This window comes from Nannospalax galili, unplaced genomic scaffold, assembly GCF_000622305.1.
Source record: "Nannospalax galili isolate Female #2095 unplaced genomic scaffold, S.galili_v1.0 scaffold881, whole genome shotgun sequence".
NCBI lineage: Eukaryota > Metazoa > Chordata > Mammalia > Rodentia > Spalacidae > Nannospalax > Nannospalax galili.
Genome location: NW_008344709.1, coordinates 1 through 10,532, shown reverse-complemented (window position 1 = coordinate 10,532; position 10,532 = coordinate 1). Strand labels below are relative to the sequence as shown.

The 10,532-nt window shown below is 36.2% G+C and overlaps 1 pseudogene; it reads right to left on the bottom strand.

The window, feature by feature from the left end:
• Window positions 1–1,777: 1,777 nt before the first annotated feature.
• LOC103740347 lies at window positions 1,778–2,730 on the bottom strand (annotated as a pseudogene).
• Between the last annotated feature and the right edge of the window lie 7,802 nt (window positions 2,731–10,532).

Sequence of the window (10,532 nt, the reverse complement as noted above, 5' to 3'; positions counted from 1 at the left end):
TAAACAAAACACAATGAATCTTCTGCCTAATAAACACAAAAGAAAATTTTGTACAATAATACTTATGGTTGTTTCTATTGCGAATGAACCACTGCCTCTCTAAATAAATATAGAACATCTAATATGCTTCTTAAAGCATGTATGAGAATAGTGCCATTATTCATCAGAATGGCTTAACCAAACTTCTCAGTCCCTCAATCCCAGAAAGGAGACTATTGATTCAAAATGAACAAGGAGAAATACTGCTCAACAATTTACCGTGCTTGTATCTCCTTAATATAAGGTTTCTCTGGGAACAGGTACATTTTTCCACCTGGCTCTCAAATATACTCAGTCGATATATATCGACTGAGTATATTGCTACAGAATCTCTACATTTGGAATACTTGTGAAACAACTCTCTGGAGATGCTCATTCTTCACAGTTTTCTTTCCTTCCATTTCTTTATCAGATGCATAATGCATAAGAAACTAGTTTCTGCCTCACTACCTGTGTGACCTTAAAAAGTCACACAAATAAATTCCATCTATACAACAGATACACATATCAATGTAGCTACAGACGCCAACAAGGGTATAGATGCTCTTTTGGGTCCTGGTAATCAAAATCAGAAACAAAAACATGCATGTACTATATCACTAAACCCTAAGATCAAGTGTAGTCTGTTTTTTGGAAAAATCAAGTACATTGCTTTAACAAAAGTATCCATTTTATGTAATGGGGGAATTAAAGAATCAAGACGTTATACTGTCTCTGTGTTCTGCAACCAGTCACATGAGTAAATCAATTTTAAAAACTATCACAGACACACTACACATATTTTGGAGAAGACAGTAAAAATTTCAGACTTCTGAAAAAATAACAGTTTATCAATGTATTATCACAATTCTGGAAGTAGATTTGTTGGGTATGGATATTGCAGCCTCAAGTACCCATAAAAATAAATTATGTTTGTTGTATTTTAATGAATATTTTCTTGAGTTTTCTGCATTTCATATAAAACAAATATTAATTATATTCAGACCCCTCCCATGCCACACTCCCAGTGGATTTCCTGCATTGTTATATACGTTAAGGACTATCTGGTCAAGCTTTTACATCCAAATATTCATTGGTGCAAATTCATCCACTGGAGTCTAGTCAGTCTCTCTAGAGTTACTCTCTTAAACAAAACCAAGACACGCTCACCCAGAAGTAATCAGTTGCAAAATAAAATCTTATTTAACCAAAGAGTCTCATTACAGATGATGTGTCTAAAAATCTAGAATAAGGAAAAATTTTAAAACCTTAAATAATCTTAAAATTTTGACAGCTAGGCCTTATCAATATTTCTGTCAGCTCTTATGTCTTCTAATGTATTTTGGTTTAAAAACACTAAAGAGAAAAACATCCAAAAATTGTCACAGAAAAGTCAAAAGAAATTAAATCTATGTAAAACAAAACTGCATAAATTTACTTCCACAAGAAGATATATGAGAGTAAGCAAGATAGTGTTATCTGTAGGTCTAGGCACTGCAATAAATATTACAGGATTTTGATCTAACATAATCAATGAACACTGTGCTGGAGCTGCATTGAAACTGAAGATACCTCAAGTAAGAATAAAATGTCATACACAGAGTTACATTGCATTGAAAGAGGAAAATATACATTAGAGATCTTGTCGAGATGACAGAAAGATGAGAGGTCAATAGAACAGAAAGAAGGTACTGATAAGACAAATGAGGAGGATGCAAAAACACAATAGAGACAGGGCCAGAGAGCACTACTGGTTAAATCAGTTTGTGATTCTCTTCACGCTTTGCCTCACAGCAAGTTTGACATCCTTGTTCCTGAGGCTGTAGATGAGAGGATTCAGATGGGCACTATCAGAGTGTAAAACACTGAGAAAAATTTCCCCTGGTCCACAGTCTTAGCAGATGATGGCTTGATGTAAGCTAGCAGTCCAGATCCATAGAACAGACCAACTGTTATGATGTGAGACCCACAAGTGCCCATAGCTTTGGATCAGCCCTTAGCTGATTATATATGAATGATATTGGAAAGGATTATGGCATATGAGATTAGGATAATGAGACTAGATAAAATGATAATTGTACCAACCACAGCAGAACTCACAAGCTCATTGACATAGGTGCTGCTGCAGGAGAGCTGGAGGAGGGGGAAGATGTCACACATGTAGTGGTTGATGATGTTGGAATCACAAAAGCTGAGCCTTGTCATAAACACTGCGTGGATCATGGCACCAGCAAATCCAATCAACTAGGAACCAAATATCAGCAGACAACAGGTTCCGGGAGACATGATAGCAGAGTACTGGAGGGGCTGACAGATGGCCACATAGCGATCATAGGCCATGGTTGTCAGCACATAGCACTCAGAGTTGACAAAGAAACAAAAGAAAAACAGCTGAGTCATGCATCCTGTGAAGGAGGTGGTGTTCTCTGAAACAAAACTCATCAGCATTTTGGGAGTAAAGACAAATGAATAACAAAAATCAATGCAGGACAAATTGGATATAAAACAGTACACAGGGGTGTGCAGATTTGAATTCAGGCAAATGAGATTCATTATGGTCAAGTTTCCAATCACAGTGGCTGTGTAGTTCAGCAAGAAGAGAGCAAACAGCGGAAGCTGGTGCTCAGGTAGTTTCATCAATCCTATAAAAATGAACTCAGACACAGAAGAACCATTTTCCACAGCCATTGGCTTCATGGGTGCCATCTGTAAAAATAAGAGTACAATGTGATACTGACATCTTTTTGTCCACAGAGAAAGTCAGACATACTAGTTTCTAACTGAGATACAGTGACCACAAAACAAAGGATCCAAAGAGCACTACTACCCATGTGGGTTCTTGAGGAATCCCCATTATCCCTTTCTCCTCATCCATGAGAGTTGGGTCTATCCAGACAAAATCATGACAGAACAACAAATACATGTATAGTAAGTCCTGTCTTTTTCTAGACTTTACTAAAAGCTGAAACCAGTAATACGTATTTGGCTTTCTCTAGGGATTCATGACTCATATTGCTGTGGGTTTTAAAGGAAATTGTCAAGAAAAAGACTAACCAGTGCTCACCTTTGTTTGCCCTCAGCATTCCCTGATAGTGAAGCTCATGATGTCTTCCTGTTCACTGTTCTGAGAGAGTCAAAGTTAATATTGGCTGGTGTCAACTGCCATCAGCAGAGATATGTGTGTCTTTCTTGAAGAGTTACAGGGGAAAAAGAACATTCTCTGTTAAACAATTTCTCCACAAATGTATTTTTGCATACAAGAAAGAAAATAATAACCTTGCATGAATCTCTATAACTTTGCCTCACTCAAATGAGAGCAAATATCTCAAGGACAAGAGTTATGAGAAGATTCGTTAGAAGCACAGAAAATTATCCTCTTCTTTATGATTTACTCTCATATTGCTTGAACCCCTGTAGGGTAGAAATCACTGAGCTTTTGTTTACATTCAATCCTATAGAACAAACATTGGATCGTTTGAGATTCAAAGTTCTACTTAATTTCCCAGCAGGAGTACACAGTCCTCAGAACAAAGTTGTGTGTGGTCCCTTTGTCATTTTCCTCATTTTGCTTTGTGTGGCTCTACTGGAGGAATGTTCAGGGACATGTTCACTTGCCATTTGTCCCTTATTATTACAATAAGAAACATCATTACCAAGGGTTAACACTGTCCATAAAATGTCTTTCCTTCTACCCACCATTTGCCTCCTCAAAGCAGCTGTCAAGATTACCAGCTTACCTGCCCTGAGGATTTTTCTTTAAGATCCTGATAAAATTGTAAAAGTTCAAAAAATGTGGTAGAAGAAATTGAAAGAATACGAATAGGCATTCAAGACCATGTGATTTTAAAAGCAGGCTTTCCTACCACCTAAGTATGAAGCTCTAGACATCCCTGACCCTTGTTTATATAATTGCATCAGCCTCTTCTCATGTACAATTTTAAAATAGCCTTATAAAATAGGTTATGAATCAGTCTTACAATATTTGACTAGCATATATCAGTCTGTGCATTCAATTTTAGCACTGCCAAATATGTTAAATGAAATAAAAGAGATATCTTATACTGCATTATATTATTAAATGAGATGATTTACATTGTGTGCTAGACATATGAATAAAAGCTCCTGTTACCTCCTCACCCTCTATTCCACATCCTTATTCAAATCAGTCAGTTTTCTCATTGATACTATTGGCTTCTGAATTGGATATGTCTTGTGGTGATGTTCTATGTGGTAGAAAATAAAAACATACTTGGTCACTGCCCAGTCAATGCCAATAATCTCTACCCCATTACCACATACCAGCTATAACCAAAAGTGTTTCCTGGATATTGTCAGATATTTCATGGAAGGTGGTAGGGCTCAGGAAATTAGTTTCTAAAGTATATACCTTTTTAGATACATTGAAATGAAGAGCAATTATAGTCAAAACTAAATTAATTCAAACACCTCATTAAGCTAAATATAAAATATTTTATTAGGTATGTATATGTATATATATATATATAATACTTACTATATCTGCACATTTTAAATTTGTTAAGAGGAGATCATCATTTTTCAAAAGGCAATATTATATTTGAAATCTGTATGTCCATTGGACCTCAGGAATTCTTTTGTATGTTTATAAGATGTACATCACAGTAATGGTTTGCAGATTGGGCTAGTCTGTTGATGATCTTTTCCACATTGCTTTACATTTAGTTGAATGAATTTTTTTTCATTTCTAAAATTCCCATTTGGTTGTTTCTTGTAGTCTTAGTTTCCTGTTGGATATCTTAATCATTTTGTTTGTGAGAGAATGATGAGCTTAAAACACAGGTTCAAAAGTATTTGCCAGATCAGAATTAATATGCACATTTCAATAAAGAATAAATACTGTGAAAGAAACAGAAACCAAGCAGGCAAATTCTCACAGAAACAGATTCAGAGAGAGACAAAGAAAGATTCACTGTCCTGAGACCAAAAGTCAGTACATAATAGTTAAACATTAAGGAAACTTACTTGATATTATTTTGTGGGCCATACGTGTGGGTTCTTATTTGAATAAATGAGCGGTGAGCATCTCAGTATCTTCAGATAGTAAATTTCAGCACACTGGCTATTTCAGAAGTTCACTTGAACCTTGGTGATGGGAGATATACTGATGTCAATGGTAGTATGTGATATTTCTTACTTAATATCATTTGGAGCTTAATGGCCTATAATCTGCAAACACCAACCATATCAGAAAGTTAAGTAATGTGGGGCCAAAGACAGAAGCAACATTAGAAAGAAGAAAGAGCTCTAGAAGCTCAGAGAGGCCAAACCCATCAGGAAATATTGCCTCACAATTGTCCCAGTCAGGAAATCTTGACTAACTGTTGATTTAAGTGACTTCTAATTTAGCATTTGTCTGCTAAGATTTTATTTATATTTTGGATCAGGGTGATCAGTCATAGCACAATTTGAAACATTCTTTTCTTTGTTTCTCTATTATTGTATTTGTTTTTTGTTTTATCTTTTAATATAATGATGTATTAATTTTTAGAATTCCATATGTTCACAAATGTATTTCGATCATATTCATTGACGCTCCTCCCCCTTATTCCTCCCAAGATCCAACCCCCATCTTTTACTCAATTCCAAATTTATGTCTTTTTTTTAATAACCAACTGATTCCAATTTGTTATACTCATTGGTGTCAGGCCACCCTCTGGAACCTACCAGAGGCCACATCTTTAAGAAATTTGAACTCTCTCCCCTAGCAGCTATCAACTGGCAATAGCTCCTCAGATCTACGTGTGGGTTCATGAACTCTCCCCTTCTGTGCTGGAATGTTGACCTGCTTTGTGTTCTGGAGACTTTGCGCAGACAAGCACAGTTGCTGTGAGTTTATAAATGTAGTAGTTCTATCATATGAAGAAGATACCATTTCAATCCAGTCCTTCCTGGCCTCCAGCTTTTAAAATCTTTTTGTTTGCTCTTCTCCAGTGCTCCCAAAGCAGGGATGTGATTTAGATTTCCCATTTGTGTCTAAGCACTCCACTGACATGTAGCCTCTGCACTTTGACCAGTTGTAAGATTCATTGTTAACCACTAGCCACTGTACCAAGAAACTTCTCTGCTGAGGTCCTAGAGATGCACTAGGGTATATGTATAAAGGTATGAATTTAAAAGTCCGTTTGACTCTATGTACTTTTAGCAAAATCAAATGCCTTGTTCAGCCTTAAATTTAACCCAGCACTCATCTTTGCATTGTCATACTTGAAAGGATTATAAATTAAGGAAATTCCTCATCAAAGTCTAAGGCTTCCCATAACATATAAAACTATTCCTTTCACTCAACCCAGCTAATGTATAATACGTACCTTTCATTTAGAAAAAAAAAGGGATTTTCTTTTTAAAAATGAGCGTAATGTTAATGTTTATCACCACTCACTCATTTAATTTTATGTCTTACAGGGTTTATACTGACTTCAATATTGTATAACTGTATTAATTCAACTGTGAACCTAAAAATTTACAGTCACTTTTGAAATAGATGTATCCTTGCGCTGGAAATTGTTACTGAATATGTTAAAGCTGTAATGAAATGCTTCTTCTAAAAAAAGTGCTTAAATTCCAAAATCAAGAATGATGTCTTTCTGAATTACAAAATTGGCATATTCACATACTTATTAAAAATCTGGTTTAAATAAAAGAAATGAATGTTTATTTCCAATGGAACCCATAGAAACCATCAACAGGCAAAAAGCTTGCACACTTTTGGAAAAAATCACACTGCTGCTATTTCAGAGGTCACTGGCAAACTGGGTCCTCAAGAAATGAACAGAAATATCTGTCTTGGGAAACAAGGATTGAGGCTTCTGCCTAGTGAGGTTACTTCACCTGGACTCTAACCAACACAGGGGCAGCAACTGAGGCCAAGCATGGTGCTCCACAAGACCTGAAAGCACAAATTCTACCAGTAGTCCAAGGGACTTCCACAAGCAACAGTGCACTCAGTCCACCGCTACTGGGACTGTTGTCCAGGTCTGGAGTGACTCTGCTTCAGCTACCATACTCTCTCAGACAGTGCCATTTTATACTGTCGCTCTTATTCCTGACAAAGCCCTGCTATACTGGCAACTCAGAACTCCTTGGTCCTCTCCCTAGATGCCTTCCTAGGCTAGAATTGCCATAATAACCAGTCTGAAACTCCAGCTATGGTCAGGTCATACCTGAATGATCTCTGTTGAATGTCCTCTTCTGAAATGTGTACAGTGGTGGATAAACTCTGTCCTGATGTTCATTCCTGAAGCAGAAGGTGTGAGAACTGTAGAGAGAAGAGCCTTAAGCTTTTCATAACTGAGAAAATGTTGAGGAAACATTCAATGTAGAGTCCATTAACATTTCAATTCCTCTTAGTGCTGTAATGAACAGGGTATATAAATAGATACCATCCCATAAACACCAAATGTAAAGCTTCTGAAATTTCTAACTTCATGTTTCCTTTGACAGTTCAACCCAGAGATATTGCCTTTTGTTTAATATTAGCTACACATTATTATTCAAAATAAATAAGTGTTCGTGTAAAATGTTATTTAATATGTTTTTAATGTACATTAATGTCTGGTTATGGAAGAGTTTTCACAATTCCATTTACCTGTCTGAAGAATCTGTGATACGGGAGTAGGATAAGAAATACATACAGACTGTACATATATTTTTTTAATTTTTACAAAAACTTTGAGAATTTTATACATGCATATAAGGTGTTTTGATCAAATCCATGCCCACTCCCTCCCCTCCAACATTCCACCCTCTGAAGAGGTAACCCTAAAATCTTTAATGATTAGATACAAGCTCCAAAATACTTAATGACATTTTGGCCTTGGAACAGAGTACGCTGCTAACAGGCCCAAGGACATTTTGACTTTTAGCCAAGAAACTGACTGCAATTCTTTGGGATCTTTTTACCCTAGTGCCCAGCCAATTCCTAACTCCTATTCTTATCATGCTGTCCTCTGAAGGGATTACCCAAATTGCCAATAGGGAATAGGGTCACAGACCACTCTGGCTTCTTCCATGTTGAACAAGGGTGCAGGGTGAGGCAATTGGAGTACCTCTTCAGTGGGTCTAGCTAAAAATCTCCTGAAGACTCCCAAATTGCATAACTCTTGTCTCTAAGGGGAAAAGAAAGTCCTTGAATCATGAATATGAGCTATGAAGGAGAAGTAAAGGCAAGAGTAATTAGCATTACAAGTCCTAGAGAGGGAACTGGAAAATGTCAGAACAGAGTAATTTTCAAAGGTTCATATGAGAGTCCACTGGAGTTTCCTGACAAGGGCTTCCAAAAGCATCCCTCTATTGGGTTATTACTTATTTTTCTTTTGTCTTCCAAGGCTGGACTAGTTGGCTGGGAAGAGTGGCTGGATACTCAGGTGAGGCTCCCTCATATGTGGCTCCTAGCACCAAATCCTTTTAAAGTCCAGGTTCTTTTAATAAGATGGTGTTATACAGCAGGCCCTTTTGCATGAAATAACTACCATCATCACGACTTCGGCTGAGCCTGATCGCTAAACATAGGCACAACTGGACTTGTTGACGATTGTACTCATTCTTTAAAGGAGTGCCAAGCAGGATCACTGTATACATATTTTTAGCAAGTACATATATAACACCACCAAACATTCAATAATAGCCAAATAAGTTCTAATAGATTGTTGTAACTAGTTGATTTATTATGGTAACTTTTAAGAAATTATTGGCTTGCATGTGAAAAATTTTAGTCATAAATGTTGATAAACATAGATTTGAATGGAATATTAAATTATTTCCTTTTCCTACATCAATAGAAGCAATTAGGCTTGGAAAATAGCCTATTGGACTGGAGCTAGCACTCAGTCCATGAAGCAAATTGACATGCAAGAGTGAAGACTAGAGTTCAGGCCTAGAGAAGACACACACAGGCCAGGTGGGCATGATGGACAGCTTGTCATTGGATCACTCAGACAGTGTATGAGGAGATCAGGAGCAATTTGACTAGCCAGATAAGCAATACTAATGAGCGCGGGGTTCAACCGAGAGATCTGGATGCAATGACTAAAGTAGAGAGTGAAAGAGGAGGACACCTGATGTCAACCTCAGGCTTCTTTATGTACACACAATCACCTCCAAACATGCAAACATTCATGTTTTTATGCATGCATCACACACATGTACATGCAATACATCAAACATTAAACACTTTTAAATAATAAGATAAAAAAGTATGAAACAAATTACTCAGTTCCTTCATCCCATAAAAATGGTGAGTAATACTAAAAGAACAAGATGAAATGTTCCTCTTTAACTTATTTGCATCACTTTAACATGATGTTTCAGTAGGACCGTATATATATATTTTTTTATTTTGCTCACAAATGATTGTGAATAGAGTCTCTCCTAAAAGCATCTTGGCTGAGTCTATATTCCTTATTTTTGAAATCACTACAAAATAACACTCTAAAAGTTGTTTCTTCACAATTATCTTTCCCACTATTTTAAGGATTATGAAATTGGCCTTTCTGTCATTATGTATGTTGGTCTAAATATGTCATACAAGTATTTCTAAGTATATGTAAAAGATATGAATATAAATGTAGATACAGACATTAATATAGGCAGTCTTTTCTTCCTTGAATTCAAACTCAGAAGCAAGAGCATACATGTACTTTATCAGTAAGCATTAACCTGTAGCTTGGTTCTTAGAGGAAGCAAATAGATTGTTTTTACAATACTGAATCCATTTTAGGTTGACCAAAGAAATAATCAGTTTAGTAATTACTGTGATCCTGTAGTCTATAGTCAGGAATTTGAGAATGTCCATTAAAAAAAAAGCACAGATACAGTTCACATACTAGGAAAAGACAGTGGCAATTTCAATGCTATCCAAAGCAAAATATCAATTTGTCAATGACTGTCATAATTATGGGATTGTATTTGTAGACCAACACAAATAAATCCTCAAATACTCATTGGAATAATTATTTATAAAACTATTTTTATTAAATACAGAGTTTCATTATAAATGTGAGGTTAAAATTCTGGAATAAGAAAATCTCTCTAAACGTTTGACATTATGAAAACATTGTTATAGTTACCATTTTGCTACCTCTTCTAATGAGGTAATCAGAAGCCTCCCCCCGAAAAAAAAAACCCAGGAAGTGGTTGTATACAACTGTTTCAGAAAAGGAAGAAATTAATTCTACATAAATCTTACAACTTCATTTATTGCCTTGCATAGAGAGGATATACAATACAAACCATAGGTCTTGTTATCTTTAGTTGTGGTGAGACAACAGAGCAGGGACTTGATACGATCCAGGCAATGAACACCATGGTGAGTCAACACTGAAACTGAAGGCATCACAAGTCAAAAAGTTGTCATATACAGAGTTGCATTGCACAGTGGGAGGAGAAAAGAGATTAAAGGAGAAATCTTGTCAAGACTGCAGAAACATGAGAAGAAAACAGAAGAGAAGGAAGGAAATGATAAAGAAGACAGAAAAGGC